The 24,411-nt window shown below is 38.7% G+C and overlaps 1 pseudogene; it reads right to left on the bottom strand.

Annotated features, from left to right (window-relative positions):
• Positions 1–11,718: 11,718 nt before the first annotated feature.
• LOC149183411 (uncharacterized) overlaps positions 11,719–24,411 on the bottom strand; it is a 95,909-nt pseudogene continuing 83,216 nt past the window's right edge.

Here is a 24,411-nt window from a genome sequence, read left to right on the forward strand (position 1 = left end):
ATGATTCTCCAACTGATGCGAGTCTTCCACAGTTTGATAATCACTTTCCTGGAGGCAAAAAGAATCTAGTGAAAGACAAGATAAATCCCTCAAATATAGGCTTAAATATTTGATTTTCATATTGACAAGAGTGGTTGAGAGAGATTCTAGGGTTTTGAGTTTCAACAACATTTTCAAAACAAGTTCCAATGAAAAATTGCTCCTCTGGTGGTCTTTGAATTATATCTTCCCGGGATGAATGCTATGTAGTAATGGGGGAAGTTTCCAAATTCATTCCCTTTCCAAACATGGAAGATGTAGCATTTTTTTCAATGGGAAGAATAGGTGTTTGAAACTGTTGTGCAACCTGATGGTTTAGATTAGGGTTTATGATATGGTTTGGGCTAGGGTTTTGGTTAATGCTTGGACTAAGCTTTGAATTTGAATTGGTGTTAAGCTTTGAACTAAGGTTAGATCGAGGTTTTGGATGAGGACTAGGGTTAGGTCTAGGGTATGGACTAAGGTATGGATTAGGGTTTGGGTTAGGACTAGGGTTATGGTATAAATTAGGGTTAGGTATAAGGTATGGACTAGGATTAGGGTATGGACTAGGGTTAGGGTATGGATTAGGCTTTGGGTTAGGACTAGGGTATGGATTAGGGCTAGGGTATGGATCAAGGCTAGGATAAGGGTATGAACTAGGGTTAGGGTATGGATAAGGGTAAGGTTGCACATGCAGCTGGGACAATGGAGGAGGATAACTTAATGGTGCATTGGAAAGAAATTGTGGTTGTTGTTGATGCTCAAGTGATTGAATTTGCATGGGATATTGCGCTAGAGAGAAGGATCCAAATGATTCTTGAGGGCATGGAGATATCTGGCTCGAGGATGAGGGCCAAGGAGAGGGCCATTGCGGCCATGAAGTAGGGTGTTGAATTGGAGGAGGATTAAAAGTTTGCCATGAAACTACAAGATTATAAACATGTTGAGGAACCTGCTCAGGATGATAAACATTATTCCAAGTATAAAATGGTGATGGGTCTTGGGTTATACCTGGTAGTTGATTCAATTCTTTACTTGATTTTTTGAATTCCTTTAGTAATCCTGGTAGTGCTGGGAGATGTTTCGTTAGGTCATCCTATCCACAAATTTTGAAATTTTTTAGGCTACTAAGTGGACAATTTCCAAGGAGGTGTTTCTTTCTACAGCTGGCACAAAAGATGAGCAGTGGGTTTTCATCTTTCTCCCACTCTTCCTGCAAATCATCTAATTTCAAAGTCAAATATTTAATAATATCATTTTTATGTTCAATCAAAATATTAAAATTTTTAATTGTTAATTCCTCATTGGATGAATTGTATGTCTCTGTAGCAGCATAAAAATTCCTCATTAAATGATTACCCAAAATACCATTTTCCTATTTTTAACAAGCCCACTGGTACATTCCTAAGCACATGAATGGTGTGTGTGTGTGTGTATAGGGTGGGGAGTTCTTTCAAAAGCATAGAAAATGAGAAACCTTAACGAAACAGTGTAGGAAAGAAATCAATTCGAAGAACATAAAATTGCAAGAGAAATTAGGTGAAGGAAAAAAAATGCGGGAGATCACGAAGGTCAATCCCTTGAGCGCCTCCCTGACAACAATGCCAAAATTTTGGGTGCAGTATAGGGTCTATAAATGTACCAACATTTAATTTGTCAATTCGGATAGTTTGTGAACTTCGGGTTGCAGCACTGGAAATGCCAAAGAAATCCCCTGGCAACTTGCAAAACAAATGCTAGTCTATCTTTTGTATTAATCTCATCAATAAATGAAATCTTGCACTAAAAGAGTGTTGGAAATAATACTAAGAGGGGGGGTGAATCAATATTATCAAATTCTTTTCAATATGCCTTCCAGATTTATACTTTAATTTATTCTTCAGATATTGATCATTAATTTGTATGTCAGTGCCATATAATAATGAACAAGAACAAGAAAAATAGATGAGCACACCAAAGAACACCAGATATAAGGTGGAAACCCAATGTGGGTGAAAACCACCTGCTACAATATGTCTCTATCTTCTTTCAATTAGAAACTTCTTTTACAAGGATTTTGTACTGGTGCAGTCCTTTACCAGTACATAGGTTGCAACCTGCAGAGAGCTACAACTCTCTCTCGTTTTCCAGTCTCTCCTGGAAGGGAGCTACAACCCCCTTTGCTCTTTTACTTCTTTAGGGACTACGTTTCATTAATTTTCAAACTAGATCCAAGAAGATCAAATAATCATCAAGTACATGAAAATCACCCAATATCCTTATACAATCAACCAATGAATCACTCAACTTCTCAGAATGCTGTAAACAAAAAAGTAATACCAGAAATCTAAACCCAGAACTCTGCAGTGATAGATAAAAGACAGCCAACAAATGTTTCAAGATAGGTCTGTAACTTCACCAATAGTGGCCTGCGAATACCCACATCTCTTCTGTGTCTAAACTGCACAGATCCGCACCTGGTCAGTCTACTGCTCTGTGTATCTCCGCACTACTCGTTCTGCTGCCCTGTGTACCCCTGCTTAGATCCGCACCTGCACTGCCCACTTGACAGCGTACCTCCGCAACTTGTTCTTCTGTTTCCCTACGTACCTCCGCACTGCACCTTCTCCTGCACTGTGTACCTCGTACTGCGCCTTCTGTTGCGCTGCGTACCCCGCACTACGCCTTCTCCTGCACTGCGTACCCCCGCACTCACGTTGTGGATCGCCTGCGAACCTCTGATTAGGGCCAAATTAACAGTCCTCCAATGTGCCACAGTTAGTCAGATCCACAGATCTGATCATGCGCCCGAGAGATCACGACTTATCAATAGATTCGCCTTAAATTTTCTCCTTGATTTAGATCTAGATTTTAAAACTAATCACCCAAACTTTCAGATCTTAAGATATTCAAATTTCACAAGTGTCTAGCCAAGTGATCTCTTTTCCTTTTTATAGGCAAGCCCTTATTCAAACCATGGGTCAAAACCAACGAAAACCAATACAAGGGATCCAAACAGGGGTTCAAATAATTTAGATCCTAAACCACGGGCCAAAATCATAGGATCATGAACAACGGGCTAAATACCAAGGGCCAAACATAAGAAACCCCACGTGAGCATGCTTCTCTGCATTGGAGTGAGTGAACTGGGGGACTGCACCTTATGAATGGATAACCTGCAGGTATGTCCGCACTTCCTGGACGGCGAACCTGCGGGTCTGCACCTTTTGAACGATGCACCTGCGAACCTCTTATTTTCCATCATTTTGAGAGCCTGAACAGAATTTTTCCACTTGAGTGAGTTGCCATCAAGTACAACACCTGTACCATAGAGCCAAACCAGAATCATAATGCCAACAATCTCCCCCTTTGGACTTGATGGCAACCTCAAGATCCTCAATGTCATTCTCCCCCTTTGACATCAAGGGCAAAGGGTTATGCTCCCCCTGAGAACATGCTCCCCTTGACTATAAACCAGATCTGTAAAAGGAATGAAATTTCTTCAAGAAGAACCATAATCCACCAAACACCATAATTGACCATGAAAGAGATAGAGACATATTGCAGCACTATTCAGATCAGCATCCATGATCTCCTTCTGTACTTCCTCCAAGATCTTCTACCATAATGCCAAAAATTCATTATATGCTCCCCCTGAACCTGTGCCATTCGATCTTCGACCAATCTGCAACCCAGAAAATGTACACGTATACCCCATATGAAACTTGCATACAACCAACAATCTCTGAAACAGATGAGATTCAACAACATGATGATGCATCAACAACCCCCAGCTTTTTCCTGAGGTATTCAAAGGTCTCCCTGGGAAATGGTTTGGTGAGTATATCAACAACTTGTTCCTTCGAAGGAACATACTCCAACTTGACCTTTTGTTCAAGCACTTATTCCTTCAGAAAGTGATACTTGATCGGTATGTGCTTGGTCTTTGAATGCATGACTGGGTTCTTTGAAATGTTGATTGCACTTGTATTATCACATAATATGGAGATAGGTGGAGTACAAGTGATCTGAAAATCCTGCAAGGTCTGCATCATCCAAAGGAGTTGAGCGCAGCAAGATGCAGCAGCCACATATTCCACTTCAGCTATAGATAAAGCAATCGAACTCTGTTTCTTGCTGAACTAAGATACTAATCTGGAACCCATAAAGAATGCACCACCACTTGTGCTCTTCCTGTCATCCACGCTTCCGGCCCAATCTGCATCTGTATAAGCATGAAGTGTGAGATCTGTATCTCTAGGATACCATAAACCATAGTTTTGAGTTCCTTGAAGGTACTTGAAAATTCTCTTCACTGCCTGAAGATGAGTTTCCTTTGGATTTGCCTGAAATCTTCCAACTATTCCCACTGCATGCATGATGTCTGGTCAGGTACCTGTCAAATAAAGAAGACTTCCAATCATGGATCTGTAGGTTGGTTGATGCACTGCTGCTGATTCATCATTTGCACTGAGGCTACATCCTGTGACCATGGGGGTACATACTGGTTTTGCATCTTCCATGCCATATTTCTTCAAAATCTGCTTGAGATACTTAGTTTGAGACAAGAAGATCCCGCCTTCATTTTGTAGGATTTTCAATCCAAGAAAATATGTCAGTTCTCCAAGCAGATACATTTCGAATTCTTTTTGCATCACCAAGGCAAAGATTTGACTCATAGCTTCTTCATTGCTGCCAAAGATAATATCATCAACATACACAACAAGTATTAGTAGTTTGTCATTTTCAATTTTTATATAAAGATTGCTATCTGCTGATCCCTTTGAAAAACCCTGTTGATGAAGATATTTGTCCAAGCGGTAGTACCAAGCCCTTGGAGCCTATTTAAGACCATAGATAGCCTTTTTTAGTTTGCATACAAGATTTGGATCATTCCCAAGGATGAACCCATCTGGTTGCTCAATGTACACTTCTTCTTCTAAGTCTCCATTCAGAAAGGCTGATTTTACATCCATTTGAAATACTTTGAACTTCTGAAAGCTTGAGGGAGCAAGGAACATTTGGATGGCCTCAAGTCTAGCAACGGGAGCAAAATTTTCTTCAAAGTCTATTTCTTCTTGTTGAGCATACCCTTTACAAACAAGTCTGGCCTTGTTTCTAATTACTTCCCCATTTTCATTCAACTTATTTTTGAAGATCCATTTTGTCCCTATGATATTCTTATCTTTTGGTCTAGGAACCAACTCCCAAGTGTTGTTCTTTTCGATCTGCTCAAGTTCTTCATCCATTGCCTTGACCCAACATTCATCTTTGCATGCCTCTCTTACATTTTGTGGTTCAGTGGAGGAGAGTAATGCCAAATAGCTTGAGGCTTCTACAATTGTTCTTCTTGTTTGTACACTTGCCTCTTTCTGCCCCAAAATCTGAGATTATGGATGATTCTTCTGAACGTACCTGGATGGAGTCTTCTCTTCTATTCTTATCTATTCCTCTGGTGCCTCTTGAGGTTCTTCTTCATCGTCAATCTGATTTGGAGAGTAGTCTTCATCTTCTTCGATATTTTCATAATTTACTTGCCTAGGAATGTATCCTTTTTCATCAATCACTACATCAATGTTGTCAACAATTCTTCCAAGTCTTTTATTGTAACACTTATATGCTTTGCTGTGGGGAGAATAACCAAGGAGAATGCCTTCATCTGCTCTAGGTTCAAGTTTGCCAAGCTGTTCATCATTATTCTTAATATAGCATTTGCTTCCAAAAATTTGAAATGCTTTACTGATGGAGTCTCACCATACCAGAGCTCATGAGGAGTTTGAGTGTTGTTCACTCGGACATTTGTTTTGTTGAGAATAACAACCGCAGCAAAAGCAGCTTCACCCCAGAACATTGCAGGAGTCCCAGACTCATCAAGCATAGCACGAGCCATTTGTTGGACCATTCTGTTCATCCTTTCCACCACTTCATTTTGCTGAGGAGTCCTAGCTATAGAGAATTCCCTTCTTATTCCATGTTCTTCACAGAAATCGAAAAATTCATTTGAGGTAAACTCCCCACCTCTGTCGGACCTAAGGCACTTAATTTTGTGATCTGATTCGTTTTCAGCCAAGGCTTTGAAAGATTTGAATTTTTCGAATGCTTTGTCCTTGTGTTTCATAAGTCCCAACCAAACCATCCTGGAGAAGTCGTCAATGAATAATATAAAGTATTCTTCTCCTCGAGGTGACCTTGTCCTAAATGGAACACAAACATCTGTATGGACTAGTTCAAGAGGCCCGCTGGCTGATCCTTCCTTCTCAGGGAAGTTAGTTCTGGTTTGCTTACCAAACTGACATGATTTGCATATGGTGTTGTCTGGAATTTTGATATCTGGAAGACCACGAACTGCTTGGTATTTGCATGCTTTCCTTATTTGTGAAAAGCTTAGATGCCCCAACCTCCGGTGCCATAACTAATGTTCATCATCTTTGCTCAAATAGCATTTTTGTTGTCCTTCTTCAAATATGTATAGATTATTTGGAGTTCTTCTACCTTTGATCACTGTTTTTCTTGTATCAAGATCATGAACACTACATCCATTTGATCGAAATATTACCTCTGTTCCTTGATCGCACATCTAACTGACACTTAGTAGATTATGCCTCAAGCCATCAACATACAAAACATTTCCAGCTTTGACCTTTTCTTTCAACTGAGCAGTGCCTTTTCCTTTTATAGCTGCAGGGGTATCATTTCCAAAAGAAACTTTCTTTCCCTTCTCTAAAGCAGTATATGATTCAAGTTTTTCTTTATCACCTATCATATGCTTCGAACATCCGTTGTCGATGTACCATAGATTTTCTTGTCCTTCTGCATAAAATGCTATCCCACATCTTTCTATTTGTGGTTCCTTTATTCTCCATGTTCTAGTGCTTGAGGCTTGTTCCTTTGTTTGCCGAAACCTGCTCCTGCATTCAGAATATTCATGACCGAAGTTATTACAGATAGAACATTCAATTTCATTTTCAAGGGCAGAAAAGTTGTTATAGGTCCTTTTCGTAATCCCAGTCATACTTCTTTGTTTTTGAGCTTCTCTAGTCATGATTGTCTTATAAGCAACACATTGATCTGCTTTGCGACCGAAGTTATGGCAAGAGAAACATTGGCCATTGAAGAAACTTCCGCGATTATCAAATCTACCAGCCAAATTATTGTAATTTCTATTGTCATCCATTCTTGAAGCAAATTGAGAAGTTTTTACCTGTGGGTGGTTGTAGCTTTTGTTCACCCTTAAGATGGATTGCCCCTGGTTTACCTGGTAGTCTTTGTTTGTTCTTGATGTAATTTGTCCTTGCCTTACCTGGTGATCTCCATTTGGCTTTTTCTCATTCCTCCTTGCTGCATCAAGATAACTCTTTGAGGTGGATGCTTGAGATGTTTCTCCATTATAACCCAGACCTATCTTGATTAGTGGAGAACACTGTACATTGATAATCTCATCCAAAGTTTCAAATCCTTTAACAAATTTAAGATTAAGAGCCTTTGTTTTCTCCATTTCTTTTCTAAGGCCAACAATTTCACATTCTAACCTCTCAAGAGATTTTTCTTTTTCATCAAGTTGGAATTGCAGAGTATCAATGATCATATCTTTTTCTTCTAAACATATTTTGAGTCGAGAAATCTCTTCATAAAAACCATCTACATCTATAGCGTCCATGTAATCATCATCTTGAAAGGCCATTAAAAGTTTATAATCATTACCTCGTTCATCTTCGTCACTATTTGATAGGACATCACTGTCTTCATGAGTGTAGTAACTTTTCTTAGTTGCATTCTGTTTCTTGTTCCATCTAACAGGTTCCTTCCCTTTGTCAATCTTATCCTTGTGAGGACATTTGGCAGCATAGTGACCGACTCTTCCACAAGCAAAGCATTTGAAAGGTAACTTACCTCGGAAACGACCAGTACCCCGTTGAATATTTCTGACAAAATTTGATTCTTCTTCTTCTTCTGACACGTGTCCTGACTCATACTACTCTCCTTTGCCTGAAGCCTTGAAGGCAACTTATCTCCTGTCTGATGGACCTCCTTTCCTCATTTCATAAGCAGTTAGAATTCCGTGCAGCTGTGACATTTTAAGGCTTTGTAGGTTTTCTTTTTCTTCTATTGCAGAAACTTTAGATTCAAACCTAGGGGACAAAGATCTTAGAACTTTTTCAACCACAACAGCCTCTTTTATTTCTTCACCCAAATTTTTCATACAATTAACAATCTCATCTACACGAAGAAAATAATTAGCCACACTTTCATCATTATACATCCTGAGATTTTCATACTGAATTTTGAGGGTTTGAAGTTTTGCTCGTTTTACCTGATCGTCTCCTTCATAGCTCACACCAATCTTGTCCCATATCTCTTTTGCGGATTTAAACTGCATTACCTTAACAAATTCTGATTGAGATAGGCATCCTAATAGAGTATTAACCGCCTTTGCATTTGTTTCATATTTCTTCTTCTCAGCCGGATCTGTAGGAGTTGCTGATGGAAAAGTACACCTTGTATCTATGATATCCCAGACTTCTGTACCAAGAGATTGAAGATAGGCAGTAACTCTTACCTTCCAATAAACGAAGTTTTTCCCATAAAAAATTGGTGGCCTGATTGATGCTTCCCTCTCGTAGTTGCTCATGATGAAAGATCTTTCTTCAAGCGATCAAGCTTCTTCTGAAGAACCTACTCTGATACCAATTGTTGGAAATAATACTGAGAGGGGGGTGAATCAGTATTATCAAATTCTTTTCAATATGCCTTCCAGATTTATACTTTAATTTATTCTTCAGATATTGGTCATTAATTTGTATGTCAGTGCCATATAATAATGAACAAGAACAAGAAAAATAGATGAGCACAACAAAGAACACCAGATATAAGGTGGAAACCCAATGTGGGTGAAAACCACCTGCTGCAATATGTCTCTATCTTCTTTCAATTAGAAACTTCTTTTACAAGGATTTTTTATTGGTGCAGTCCTTTACCAGTACGCAGGCTGCAACCTGCAGAGAGCTACAACTCTCTCTCGTTTTCCAGTCTCTCCTAGAAGGGAGCTACAAACCCCTTTGCTCTTTTACTTCTTTAGGGACCACGTTTCATTAATTTTCAAACTGGATCCAAGAAGATCAAATAATCATCAAGTACATGAAAATCAACCAATATCCTTATACAATCAACCAATGAATCACCCAACTTCTCAGAAAGATGTAAACATAAAAGTAATACCAGAAATCTAAACCCAGAACTCTGCAACAATAGATAAAAGACAGCCAACAAATGTTTCAAGATAGGTCTGCAACTTCACCAATAGTGGCCTGCGAATACCCGCAGATCTTCTGTGTCTAAACTGCATAGATTCGCACCTGGTCGGTCTACTGCTCTGCGTATCTCCGCACCACTCGTTCTGCTGCCCTACGTACCCCTGCTCAGATCTGCACCTGCACTGCCCACCTGACAGTGTACCTCCACGACTTGTTCTTCTGTTTCCCTACATACCTCCGCACTGCACCTTCTCCTGCACTGCGTACCTCGCACTGCGCCTTCTGCTGCGTACCCCCACACTGCGCCTTCTCCTGCACTGCGTACCCCCGCACTCACGCTATGGATCGCCTACGAACCTCTAATTAGGGCCAAATTAACAATCCTCCAATGTGCCACAGTCAGTCAGATCCACAGATCTGATCATGTGCCCGAGATATCACGACTTATCAATATATTTGCCTTAAATTTTCTCCTTGATTTAGATCTAGCTTTTAAAACCAATCACCCAAACTTTTAGATCTTAAGATATTCAAATTTCACAAGTGTCTAGCCAAGTGATCTCTTTTTCTTTTTATAGGCAAGCCCTTATTCAAACCATGGGTCAAAACCATCGAAAACCAATACAAGGGATCCAAACAGGGGTTCAAATAATTTAGATCCTAAACCACGGGCCAAAACCATAGGATCATGAATGACGGGCTAAATACCAAGGGCCAAACATAAGAAACCCCACGTGAGCGTGCTTCTCTGCATTGGAGTGAGTGAACTAGGGGACCACACCTTATGAACGGATAACCTGCGAGTATGTCCGCACTTCCTGGACGGCGAACCTGCAGGTCCGCACCTTTTGAAAGATGCACCTGCAAACCTCTTATTTTCCATCATTTTGAGAGCCTAAATAGAATTTTGCCACTTGAGTGAGCTGCCATCAAGTACAACATCTGTACCATAGAGCCAAACCAGAATCATAATGCCAACAAAGAGAATTTAAGAAACACCAATCCAAACAAAAAAATCATGCGAGAAATAAAAGGCAATTAACAATGCGAAAGGAAATTTAGAAAGGAAATTATAACTAGAAACCAAACAGTGTCAACACAATATCGAGAGACTATAAATGCTGGAAGGAAATCAAAAGCAATTCAAAATCATTCTACCTATACTAATTCTTCTTGTACTAATTCTGTGTGAAATTAACTTGAAAGGATCAGTGAGTAAATCTACTTCGTAAATAACTTTTGAATGAAATTAAATTAATATGAATCTCACCTTCCTTGACCCTGAAAATAAATCATGGATAACTATCCAGAAGTTTAATGGAAGGTAAATATTATTGTTTTCAACTTGACGCAATTTTATTTCATTAAGATCGGCAACGTGACATACAATTAATATATGGTTTTTGTAAGCATAGATTGAATGAATATGTCAGTACCTCAAAACCATAATCACTTACATCGTTTTCATGTTCTAGAATATAAATCAATTACAGCTCATCAAGCATAAGCTGATCTTATGAATAATAACAACTGGAGGGACACAATTTGATATGAAGAAATATCCCAAGTGTAAGCACAAATCTCAAGTACAGGAAAAATTTCTTAATGCGGAAAATCAATGAAGTTTAGAGCTGAAAGGAAAATGTTGCAGCAAATTAAATAACATCAATCTGGAGAAGGAAAGAGACTATAAATTATTAAATAAACTTCACACAGTAAATGACAATTTAAATGCTAATTAATTTAAGAAATGAAGAGCGGTGGTGAGCTGGTCTGGCAGCCAACCCAGCCAGCTCACACCCTCGATTAACCTAGTTCACACAACAGTCAAAATCATTAGATGCAATAAATAAATAGATAGAACATAGATGAAAATTGCTTCAATTAATTCCTAAAAAAAAATCTTTACATCAAGAAGACAACATTCAACTCCAGCAAGACGATATGAGTGATCTACTGGTGATAAATGTGTGATGCTACATTGGGACAGCTCCTCTTCCCTTCTGCGTGCTCCCTTCGTGTGCACTGCCTCTCGCTTGATCGATTTCCTAATTCTTGTCTGTCTAATTAATTGACTAAATGTTCTTGCTCTCGGAAATCTCTTATATAGCATCGAATTACAAACTAGGCCTTTTAATTTAGCCAATTAAAATATAGAAGATTATAAGTTTTAACGATTTTCTGGAATAAGAATTAGTTTTGCAACTAAATATTATAAGAGGGAACGATTCTGGTGAATCATTCCTCTTTTCCTACAGTGGTTTTTGAGGTGCGATTTGGCTTATCATTTCGGAAGCCACCTTTCCCAGGTGGGAACCGTCCACATATAGCTATGGGGCTAGCAGGCCTCTTCTCCTCAACATATGTTGGATGTCCACCAAAGTTAATTAGTGATGCCTCTATAGTACTATGCATAGAACTTGATGACTCAAATTCCACAAAACCATAATAGAAGCCTTGTTGCATGTCATTCAATGTTTAATGGTATTGTCCTTGGTATAGATGGTGCCTGAACTGGTGCCTAAACCTTTGAATAGGATTTCTTAGGTGGTTCTTCTTAGGCTAAAATAGGAACTTCAGCAACTGGCTGCTACTCATTTTGAACAATTTCATGAACCTGCACATTTGGAGCTTCCTCTACTACCACTGGTCCTTCTCCATGGTTTGACTGCACATATACTTCTTCAACCTGAGGTTCTTTGTCCAATTCAGCAACTAGTTGATCAACTACATGTTTTGGTGATGGTGTTGGCTCTGCAACTGGCTCGGGAGCAGGAACCTTGGAAGTCTATTCCGGGATGCCATTAATAAATATGTTAGTTGTCTCTGACTATGGAGGCTCATCCAAGTACATGAACACATTGTTTAAAACAAAGTATCTCGTGTTCTTAGGAGAGAGGAAGAAACACTATGTGAAATTCTATTTTAGACCATCTTTTCCATTCATCGCGCTCGTTACTAGTACAAGGACTTCCTGGTTTTAAGAATCCTGAGAGTCCAGAGTATTTATCTCAGCTATATAGTCACTATAGTCTAGTGATATAATCCTCTACATGTTTTTGGACATCTGATTTGGACCACTAAGCCGAGCACTCCTGCTACCATTTCCAAATTGATTAAACCTTTGGTATCCTTCAGAACCACCATGCCCCCTCAAAACAAAAGTCAACATCTCATGCAATTCGATCCCCATGAATGGAGGGTTTGAGTACAGGCATAGAGAATGTAAGTGCAGTCCAGGAATCCTTCAGAGTGCAAGCATTGAAATAGTGCAGGAATCCATTGCATGGTGTAGGCAGTGTTATAGAAATTTTTGGGCACTGCAACCCCAAGAATAAAATGTCCATAAACCAAGGGCTCCTAAGTCCCTAAAGGTGTTTTTCCAACCCCTAAAAGAACAAGGTCAACTGATTACAACATCTCCCAGAAGTTATCCATAAAAAACTACTCAGAACTGGTCAAAACTGGACCATTTCACCTGCTCCATAGGCAAAGTGCGTTGCATCCCACCTAAATACACACAGTAGGTGCGTTGCATTTCACAAAGCCCTTCTATGGGGTGCGATGGGTGAGAAGGGACAAATGGCAGGGTCAATCCGCAAGGTGGAGAAGCATGAATCTTCCAGAAACTTCTCCAGTGACACTTTCCTATCTGAATTCGACCAAGGATGAGTAAGAGATCATCAATCTCCAAGTGGAATCAAGAACTATCAGAGGGAAGACACTAATCAAATCACAAGTTGACTCATCTCCCTTGCAGACATCTATATATGGATCCCTCATCCCAGAGATCCAGAGGCTAGAATTTTGCATCTTGTAAGGAATTGCTGTTGGTTTCTTGAGGCAACATCATAGTGTTGGGTGATCTAAGCTTTTCATGAGGTGAAGAAGGGCTTACTTGCAGAGAGGATGATGCTAGGTCAGAACAATTGGTTGTAATTCTCTTGGCTCTTTCTTGATTATCAATAAAACTATTATATTTTTCCTCCATACACTTGTGTGATTGATGTTTTATGCATTTGTGTGGTTATTATACATCTGATCCTATATTGCTTATGATAATAGATCCATGTTCTCGTACAGTGTTATGTTGCTTTGATTCTACAGGTACTCTGTGAAGCCGGGTATACAAGAAAGCAAGTAGCAAAGGACTATCAGAAGAGAGAGGAATCGAACAAAGAACCAAGTGCAAGACAGAGGTTGGTCTCTTTTATTCTTCTCTCATCTATCTTTCATAAAGGAAAAAGAAAGTAGTTTTACTTTGTTTGTTTATAAGGTAGCTACCAACCTTAGTGGGATTAGTAGTTTTGCATAGACACTATTCCCGGAAACAAAATGGTGACTCCACTGGGGAGTGAGTAGATTGTTTGTTCATCTACATTTGTTTACTCTATAAACTTACAGATAGAGCCTGAAGTCAAGCTAGCTAGCCTTCGAACTGCATTTGTTATGCAAGTGCAAAGTAGATCAACGCTGCTTCAGTCAATCTCTGGGTTTTGTTTATGATTTAAACAATTGATTTACAAGCTCTCTAATTGCCCTTGTGGTGGCTCTAGTAACCTCCTTAGATCTACCCCTGTGATTGATTTACTGATTACCACTTGCTTGGCCAAAATCCCTGAACTGAGCTACAAACTGTGACCCGGAACCCAATCAAAGTCTCATCCCTGGTCTAGCGCACTATCTATTCTATGAATCTCAAATTCAGCGCACTTCCCGAGTGTAGTAGGTGCATTGCATTTCAGTTTCACTGTGTTACAGGTGAGCTGATCAGACTAGGAATTGTTCCTAAATTTTGGTTTCTGTGTTCGCTCTTTTTAGATCTATTCAAGAGTTTTGCTACCTATAGTTAGTACACCTCTGTTTGAAACCCCTTTCCTTGCTGTTATTCTACCTCCATTGTGCAAAGAACTGTAAATGTTTTGATGTATTTTTTGAGTCATTTTCAATTCTCCTTTACAAAGAAGTAACGTAAGTGTACTATCGTTTCATGATTTGAAAGTGTCGCAAGTGTCGTTTTCAGTCATAGAAGAGAGTCTGATTGCTCTTGATAGTCAATTACCCTGTTACTATTGTATTTGATCTGAATTAGTAGTTTTTCTAGTGTTGAAAGCAAGTTTTCAATTCCAAATCGCAAAATGGTGTCATTGTCCTCATTTTGTTTTGAAAAGAAACTTGTTAGTAAGTGTCACTTTGAAAATAATTCAGATTTGCACATTAGCTTTCTTTTTATCATTTACACATTAAGAAGGCTGAAAACAAATACATCCATGTGCATTTGCATTTAGATTGTTTGTTGGTTTGATTTAGGACAGTGCATATAGTGTGTGCTCTTTGCTCTTTGTTGAAAGAATGCCATCTCTCTTTCCTTAGTAGCTAGGATTTTCATTGCACAAAGAAGATAAAACGACTATTTATCATCTTAGATTGCATTTTAGGAATTGTACATTTACATCACGCGGTGAACCTGAAAGGTAAATTTCTTAAGCAAGCTCAACTATAAAATAAATTTAACGAATCTAACAACGCTTTGGAACCTAACGCACAACATCTAGAAGTCTAGGCTAGAGACGTATTCCGGTGTCGTAAAGCCTGGTAACTATTGTTTTCACTGTTGGTTGGGTGATTCCTCCACTTTGAGACGATAAGTGCCAGTACGGACTTGTGCTCCCATGCACCGTCGAGTATATTTTGGGAGACCACAATAGGCTTAATCTTTTATCCATAGGAAGCCGTGTCTACCGCCCTATCGATCGCAATGCACTGAACACATCATTTGGGAAGATTGACTGCCATACTATAAAAAGTATTCTGCAGTTTTGCGATTGGTTTGGTAATCCCTCTGTCTAGATTTCTAGAGTAGTCCCTTTCGTTCCTTTTCAGACTCCTTAATGGAAAAGGTCCATCTGAGCACTTATCACTTCAGGCTCATTAAAAATCGAAGGCGACTAGAGTCATCTTTTGTTTTTTCTCGACTCTTTAAAATTAAAAAAACAAGTTGTGTCAAAGCATCTAAAATTTATTTTAAACGGAATAATTATCACCTTTCCTATGTTGGTCTTGGGTTGAGGAAAATGGAGTCCACCAACCAAGGAATTCCTCTTGGAGGAAATCCTAGTCCCTTCTCCTCTTTGGGAGATGTTGGTTCACCCCACATGGCCATATTGTCACTTCCAGGATTGACAATTGGTTTGCCCATATGGCTCTTCTCAACCTCCGTCGTTCAGAACACCGCGACTCTTGAACAATCGAGTCAGTAACTAAATGATACCGGAGTTACCCCCCAACCCTCTACTTCGTCCAATTCTTCCTCTCCTCCTTCCTCTTCACTTGATGAAGTTGGTAAAGCCAAAAATCAAGTTCCTGAGAAGAAGAAGGAGCCAAAGGCGAAAAGGGGCAACCAAACGTCGTCTAACGAAAATCCACAAACTGCACCGACCAGGCCTAAATCGCCATGTGTCATTTGCAAAGGGGACCACTATCATAGAGATTTTCCTTGCATCCCTTGGATCCTAAGGGACTGGTCTCCTCATTTGCACAACCCGATGTCGTCAACCTCTGGTGATCATGTTGAAAGTACACCGTCAACTAGTGAAAGTGAAGCCCCTGGACAAAAAGGAAAAATTAAACTTCCTTGTAGACTGTGTGAAGGCGATCATGCCGTTCACCATTGTCCCTTCTTAGATGAGGCTAAAAGAGTTTTGGACGACCGTCCGGTTTCACTGTTACAGCTCCCTCCTGGATATAAGAAACTCTTGCCGAGTCCGTCACTAGTTGAAGATCCGGTTGACACGCCCTTGTGGTCGGCCGAAGCGTCTATCATTGAAGATAAACCATCTGAATCCATACCAGACGAAAGTCAAAAGGTCAAGGTGGTAGTTGACCCAGTCTTGCCTTCAGAGGTTCCGTCTTCAGATGATACAGTCACCGAAGAGAACAAAGATGACACCATCCAAACTCTCTTCATAAACACAGACTCTGATGAACATGGGGGCAGTTTACCCGTTCCTTTACCGCAGGAAGGAAGTTCGTCAGAGTGATACTCGGCCGTCTATTTGGTCCCACCTCCAAGCAACCTGGTCGTTTCCTTTAACTGGAATCTACTAGGCAGACCCTGTTTACTGGCTAGTATACCATTCTGAATCATCACTCAAGTATATAGAATGGTTATGACCAGTACCATCATAGATGAAGGGGCTTCTGTGAGTATCCTTTCCTCAACTGCTTGGAAAGTTCTTGGTTCACCATTGCTTTTGCCTGAAATGAGAAATCTAACAGGCTTTGACAAAGGAACCAGTTGACCGTTAGGGATCCTTCCCAATGTGCCCATTACATTAAGAGGGAAAACCGTTCACATGAACGTAATGGTAGTCCAAGGACCCCTGGATTATAATCTACTCCTTGGACGAGACTATATTTATTCCATGGGAGCCATTGTCTCCTCACTCTTTAGAGTAATGTGTTTTCCGCACGAAGGAAGAGTGGTCAAGCTCGTAGACCAGCTTTCATTCCCCGGTTCACGCATGGCAAATAGTCATATACCATCCCTGAATGGTCTTTTCATGCAAGGAATGTCTCATCAATCCCCAGTCCGTCCACCTGATGAGCGCGAGTGATTTAGGGGACATGACTGAAACCCAGGGGGCATGCATCCTGGTCTGCTTCGGCAGAAGAACCTTGGGTATAGGGTTGATTTCCGCGAGGGATATATGACTAATCTGGTGAACCCGTCCTTACAGGAAAATGGGAATAGACTGGAATAAGATACCTTCGTTAAGGTTATGCCGGGTGACACCACTCCTCTTTGGCTATTCTGATAGGCATCGCCGAGAAAGAATTTTATCCGCTACGCGGATGAAACTTTCTTGGTAACCTGGAAATTTTTCTCTATACCTGGGGGCATGCAAACCTTTGGCGTGCAAGCGAAGAGCGACTATTTATTTTTTAAATTTGTAGGTCCTCTAACCCTTTAAACTTGTAGGATTAGTCGTTTCCTAACTTTCATAAAGAAAGGATCCGGAGCAAAGCTTTGTAAGGTGCAAGCTCCACAAAAATGGCATCTTAGATGAGACATCCTTATTATACGACTGGATCGAGCAATTTTATTGCGGAATTCAAGCTCGTTAAAAAATAAACATAAGCAATGAGCAAGTGTTTCCCCCTGCGTTTAAGCTCATTAAAAAATGAACTAATTTCCGGTAAATAACCATCGTGAATGTAGTACTTCAGCCTTTAAAGCCTTGGTCGTGTTCTCATCATCACCTCCACTCTGTATTGGCCGATCATTCACCTCCACTTGATTGTTTACCCCTTTTGAGGAACAGCTGCGAAGAGTGATCTTGTTAGCCATCCTTGTGACACTGCCGTGATTGGAAAATTCCAAACCTTACCTGGAAATAGCTGCTACCCGAATTTATCACTTTTTCCTCAAAAACGAGTCTCCTTTAAGCTCTCTTCAACTGACTCGTAGAATATGAAAAGATTGCCGAGCCATTGGCCTCTCCAGCTTGTTAAAGTGACCGGAAGTGCTATCCCTCCTTTAGATTTTAATCTTTTTGGACCTGAGGGATTATTACACAAAAAGATCGAGCGCTTGTCTTGTTCGGCTCGTTAAAATTACCGAAAATTCATCCCTTTCGTATTATTTTATACTTTTTCGGACTTAAGGGATTTGATGACGAAAAAGGATATTTGGAGTTTCCTTTACATTCCTTTTTAGACTCTCTAAAATTGAAAAGGACCGAGTTATCTTTGTTGTTAAACTCATTAAAACCTAATAGTGACAAACTTGTCCATAACAGACAAGAACAAGTTTCACTATCACTAGGCTCATTAAAACATAGCAATGGGTTTGCCCGAAGGGAAAATTATAGAACAAGCATATGTTATCCTCCTCAAGCTTGAAAAAAATAAAGAGGTACTGGTCAGCAATGACTGGGGAAAAATTGGGAAGAAAACTTGAAGAAACTTTGTTGGTAGCAAGTCGCTCTTGAACATGACACTTTCACTCCGCATCCTAGTCGGGTTGGGTTGTTCCATTCACTGGTCATATCACCATGGTTCCATCACACCATCCACATTTGGGGTTAATGCTACCAATCCATCATGTCAGTGTCGTCGATATGTTCAAGAGAAGTCATTCAGAGAATTCACCTGTGTCTCACCCACAATAATACATTTTCGCTCCATTCTTTCATGACCGCCACCCTAAACCATATATCACCAGATTGTTTTCACCTCCATTAAAATCATTTGCTCCGTTCCGTGTCATTGATGTGGGATTCATTAAGGCCCTCCTATGATGGATCGCTTCTTGTCGACATCAGCTCATTATCCAAGAAGGCGATCTAGGAACAACCCTTTCAGTACTTTGAAGCTTGCATGCCTCAATGGCAAGTTTCTCACTTCCGACGACAGGTTTACATCAATGGCCTTCGACCGAAAGATTTTACGTGGTGTTCGACACCAAGTCCCTTATTCACACCACGTGAATTGTACTGCAGTACCTTGAGGATCATTATCATTATCGGTGATTCCTCTCGCGCCTGTTAACAACTTACATCATTGGTTGGTAATCAGGCGATGTCTTTCCATGTTTGACTCCAGAACATCTCTCACATGGATCGACTTGTACTTTGAGTGAAGATTGAACAAGATTGAAGACCCCGGATCTAGTTTCATCCATTCGGGCTGCGATATATATTCAGGAAAATAAAGATATCAAATGTACATCATTGCTGCATAGATAATCATCTAATCTAAGGGATGATGGCTCTACCAGAATCATTAGTCTACACTCAGACGATTGTCTGTCTCATGTACATGAAAAATGAATTTATAAAGCTGAGCATGGGAATGCCCGCCTCAGCTAGATCATGAAAAAATTATGAAGATAATGTATTGTATTGTATCTTATTACAGGTCTCCTTCCAGCTTGAAAGAACTTCGGATCCTCATGATAAAGCATTTCACCCAACATCAAAAGATTAATGACCTCATGCTTTAGGGGGCAACTGTTATAGACATTTTTGGGCACTGCAACCCCAAGCATAAAATTTCCATAAACCAAGGACTCCTAAGTCCCTAAAGGTGTTGTTCCAACCCCTAAAAGAACAAGGTCAACTGATTACAACATCTCCCAGAAGTTCTCCATAAAAAACTACTCAGAACTGGTCAAAACTGGACCATTTCACCTGCTCCATAGGCAAAGTGCATTGCATCCCACCTAAATACACACAGTAGGTGCATTGCATTTCAAAAAGCCCTTCTATGGGGTGCAATGGGCGAGAAGGGACAAATGGCAGGGTCAATCCGCAAGGTGGAGAAGCATGGAATCTTCCAGAAACTTCTCCAGTGACACTTGCCTATCTGAATTCGACCAGGGATGAGTAAGAGATCATCAATCTCCAAGTGGAATCAAGAACTATTAGAGGGAAGACACTAATCAAATCACAAGCTGACTCATCTCCCTTGCAGACATATATATATGGATCCCTCATCCCAGAGATCCAGAGGCTGGAATTTTGCATCTTGTAAGGAATTGTTGTTGGTTTCTTGAGGCAACATCATAGTGTTGGGTGATCTAAGCTTTTCATGAGGTGAAGAAGGGCTTACTTGCTGAGAGGATGATGCTGGGTCAGAACAATTGGTTGTAATTCTCTTGGCTCTTTCTTGATTATCAATAAAACTATTCTAGTTTTCCTCCATACACTTGTGTGATTGATGTTTTATGCATTTGTGTGGTTAATATACATTTGATTCTATATTGCTTATGATAATAGATCCATGTTCTCGTATAGTGTTATGCTGCTTTGATTCTACAGGTACTCTGTGAAGCTGGGTATACAAGAAAGCAAGTAGCAAAGGACTATCAGAAGAGAGAGGAATCGAACAAAGAACCAAGCGCAAGACAGAGGTTGGTCTCTTTTATTCTTCTCTCGTCTATCTTTCATAAAGGAAAACGAAAGTAGTTTTACTTTGTTTTTTTCTAAGCTAGCTACCAGCCTTAGTGGGATTAGCAGTTCTGCATAGACACTATTCCCGGTAACAGGCAGGTAAGTGCAATGGTGTAGGCAAGTAAACACAGGTTCAAAGGTTGTATAAGACATGATCGAATTAATGTTTATACCTGTAATATACAAACCTTATTTAATAATGTTTTAATCATGTTAAAACGAGGAAGGTAACAAATATTCGCAACAATTAATCATTTAACCAAACAGCAACATAAGACAAATTGGAAGCCCAACAAGGTCTTTTATGTCCCCACTTACTTGAGCATGATTATATCTTCCTACTAGCCCAACTCATCTCATTTAGGCTAGGAAAAGTGGAAATTCCTAAGGGGATAAAGGAATGTTTCCTAACTCTACTTTAATTAAATGAAAGGGTCAAAATATTAATAAATAAAAAGGGGAAAAGGTCACTTGGAGAAACAATAATAATTCACTTAGTGACCATATCAATGAAAAATAATAAAAAATGTGTTTCTAGAATATTGAAGAAAATTACAGTAAATATATAAAATGAGAGAGGAGATCATTTCTCAGACATTCAATTTTGGCTTATCATTTGTGGAGAATTGATCTGGATTAAGCGGGTATGGTTCAATGGTTTCAAGAAAAATCTTTTAGCTTATTTCAATGGAATTAGAGTGCCACCCTAGTTTCCTCTTTAGCTTCAGTGAACCTAGAGTGATACCCTAGTTGGACCATGAGAAGATCACTTATATCTTCCATCTGTGTCTAAATTTTGCTGTTGTTGGGGAGTTTTTATAGGAGTTTGAAATGTTGTCTTATTGCAAAAAAAATTAGAATTTTGAGTTCACTATTGGAGATCAATATTATTTATTGGAGGTATAACTCTTGTTGTAGAGGCCAAATTGTTAATTTTTAGGAAGACTAAGCAACAAGAAGTATGAGTTCTGGTAGCTACAGGAATATCGAGTTACTAGAAGTTTGTGCTATAAGAAGAAAGATCAGTTACACGAGGGTTGAATTTCTAGGTAGTTGATTTGTTTTGTGGAGGACTGAATTAATTAAAGGCCGAGTTCATTTCTTGTAGGAGCCGAGTTCAATTGGAGGCAGAATTCATAGGCCAATTATCTTGGAGGCTGAATTTATCTTTTTGGAGGATGAATTTCCTATTTCAAAGGAAGGCCGAATTTATCATATCAGGAGGATCAAGTCCTTAATTTTTGAAGAGACCAATTCACCATTCTCATAGGGGTTGAATTGTTCAGGAGGGTCACAATTATCCTAATTTTAGAGGTTGAACTGTGTGTAGGGTCAAATTTCTTAGAGTCCAAAATTTTTAGGAAAATTTCATCCTTATTGGGCTTAGTTATTCTCTGTTTTTGGATCAAGTTCCTTGTAGGTTGGGCTTACTTTTATTGGGCCAAGATCATCCTCATTGTGTAGGCTGAGTTGATCCCAAGTTTGATTTTTCTCTATTTGATTAAGTTCTTCATGCATAGATTAAATAAAGCATTCATCTTGACTTGCATGATGAAAAATTTGAGGTTCAATTGCAGACAACAAAGCTAGATTTGCATGACTATATAAGCCGGTGAACTTCCTTCTAGTTTGTACATTGACTTCTTTATTTCCAAGAATTTGACTTACAGGGTTATATTTCTATACATAACTAGATGGAGTCTTTTCTTGGCCAACTTTTCTCTGTTGTGTTCCTCTAATTCTTTATGCTTGTCTCCCCCTTCAATTTCTTTGATCTCATTGTCTAGAGAGTCATCATTACTAATTCATCATATGGTATTTGTCTTTTGATACAAATCGAGCCTTCATTTAATTTTACATCTATAATTTCAACAATTTTGTGAAGTATTCTATTATAACACTTGTAACCCTTTCTTCTAGAAGAGTAGACGAGAAGGATACCTTCATCTTCCATTGGTTCAAATATGTTGATTTTGTCATCATTTATTTTGATAAAACATTTGCTTCCAAATATTTTAAAATACCTTACTAAAGCAAGTCTTCCATATGATAGTTTGTATGGTGTTTCCACAATATTTACCCTCACATGGGATTTATATATAATATTAACAATTGTTTGCATTGCTTCCCCCCAAAAGGTGTTAGGTACTCCTGATTCATCAAGCATGGAACATGCCATTTACTAAATTATCTGGTTCATTCTTTCAATAAATCCATTTTTTGAGGAGTTTTGGCTATTGAAAATTGTCTCTTGATTCCATTTTGTTCACAAAAATCAAAGAACTCATATGATTTCAATTCACCTCCTTTGTCTAACCTTAAGCACTTAATCTTTATATCCATTTGGTTTTCTACTAGGGCTTTGAATATTTTGAGTTTTTCAAAGGATTCATCTTTAATTTTCAACAAATTAAACTAATACATTCTTTTGTAGTCATCAATTAAAAACACAAAATAGTGCTCAATTCGTGGGTATGTTTTCCTCATTGGTCCACATATGTCTATATGGATCAAATAAAGAGGCCCTTCTAAATAATATTTTTTGTCTTAACTTGGACCCTTGATTGTTTACTGAACTGACATGATTTCTAGACTTTGTTTTCAGGTGGGATAATCTTTGGCATGTCACTAATATCCCCCTTCTTCCTTATTTTAACTAGCTGATTGAAACTAAGATGACCTAGCCTCTTATGCCACAATCAAACTTCAATTTTTCTCAAATAGAAATTTTCATTGTCGCCTTTTAGCACGTATTCATTATCCACAATTCTAGTTGCTTTGATTATGGTTTCCCTTGTATCCATCTCTATGACCACACACTCTTATGATATGGAGATTACCTCATGTCTTTGGTACACATATGGTTGACACTCAATAGATTATCTTTATTTCATTTACAAACAATACATTTTATGCCTTAGATTTACTTTTTAAAACAATAGTACCTTTACCTTTTATGCTTGTTGGAGCATTATTACAAAAATTAATGTTTTTTTCTCCTGACTTCATCAAAGGAAATACATTTATTTATGTCACCTATCATGTGTTTTGAACATCTATTGTCAACATGCCACTGTTTTTCTTGATTTCTAGCATATAAACCGACCAACATTTTTTTGAAGATGGAGTCCTCTTTCACCATATTTTTGGAGGATTTTTCTTTATTTCATGCTAATAGGAAGATAACAATCTCCTTCTGCATTCACTTTCCTCGTGTCCAAAATTATTCCAGATAAAACATTCAATTTCAACCATAAGAGCGGAAAATCAATTATTGAAGGATTTCTTAGACTTTGTCAATAACTTATATTAGACTTGACCCTTGCCTCTCTAGTATTGATAACTTTGTATGCTAAGCAGTGAAAATCCTTGTGACCAAATTTATGAAAAACAAAATAATTACCATAGAAGAAATATAAGTACCTAGGAATGTAGAATCTGCTTCGAAAGTTTCACCCTTGGTTGTAGAAAGGATGAATTTTTGTATCTTCGTTTCCTCCTTGCTTGTCTATGATTTGTGTGGGTTGAATCATTTTTATTTTGATGAATATTATCTTTATTTTTGCCTTTGTTTTGTTGATCATTGAATCTCTTTACAGAATTAACATAGTTTTTCAGACCTGGATATGCTGAAGTCTTGGCTTCTGAATCTCTACTATCCTGATTTTGTGTTCCATTATATCTGAGACCTGACTTAATTGATGGATACCATTGATTACTAGTTATTTTGTCTAGTGTTTCAGATCCCTTTTAAAATAAATATTCATAGTTAGTTGTGATTTACTCTTCTCGAGATCTTTCCTTAGTGTTATAGCCTCTGACTCCACTTTCTCACAATACTTCTCTTTCTCTCGAAGTTGTTTCATTGGAAATTCCTCTACTTGTTTAGCTTCTTCTAAGTGGAATTTTAAGAAACGTAATATCTTCATAAATATTATTCTCTTTCTCCTTGTATGCTTGAATTTATTCTTTCTGATTTTTATTTATATTGTTGAGCCTGTCTATTTCTTTCAAAGCATTCAACAATTCATCTATCTTGTCAACATTTTTCTCTCAATATTATGATTCCCTATTATATATACTATGAAATTGATCTTCAAGAGAAATGAGAATATTTTAATCAAGGTTAGAGTCATGTTATATTCTATTTCATTATGTCAAAAACTATCACTAGCTTCATGAGAATATAAACTTCTTTTTTTAGA

The sequence above is a fragment of the Pinus tabuliformis genome, chromosome 3_2, assembly GCF_031772625.1.
Source record: "Pinus tabuliformis cultivar Carrire ecotype Pingquan chromosome 3_2, CPIR1, whole genome shotgun sequence".
Taxonomy (NCBI): domain Eukaryota; kingdom Viridiplantae; phylum Streptophyta; class Pinopsida; order Pinales; family Pinaceae; genus Pinus; species Pinus tabuliformis.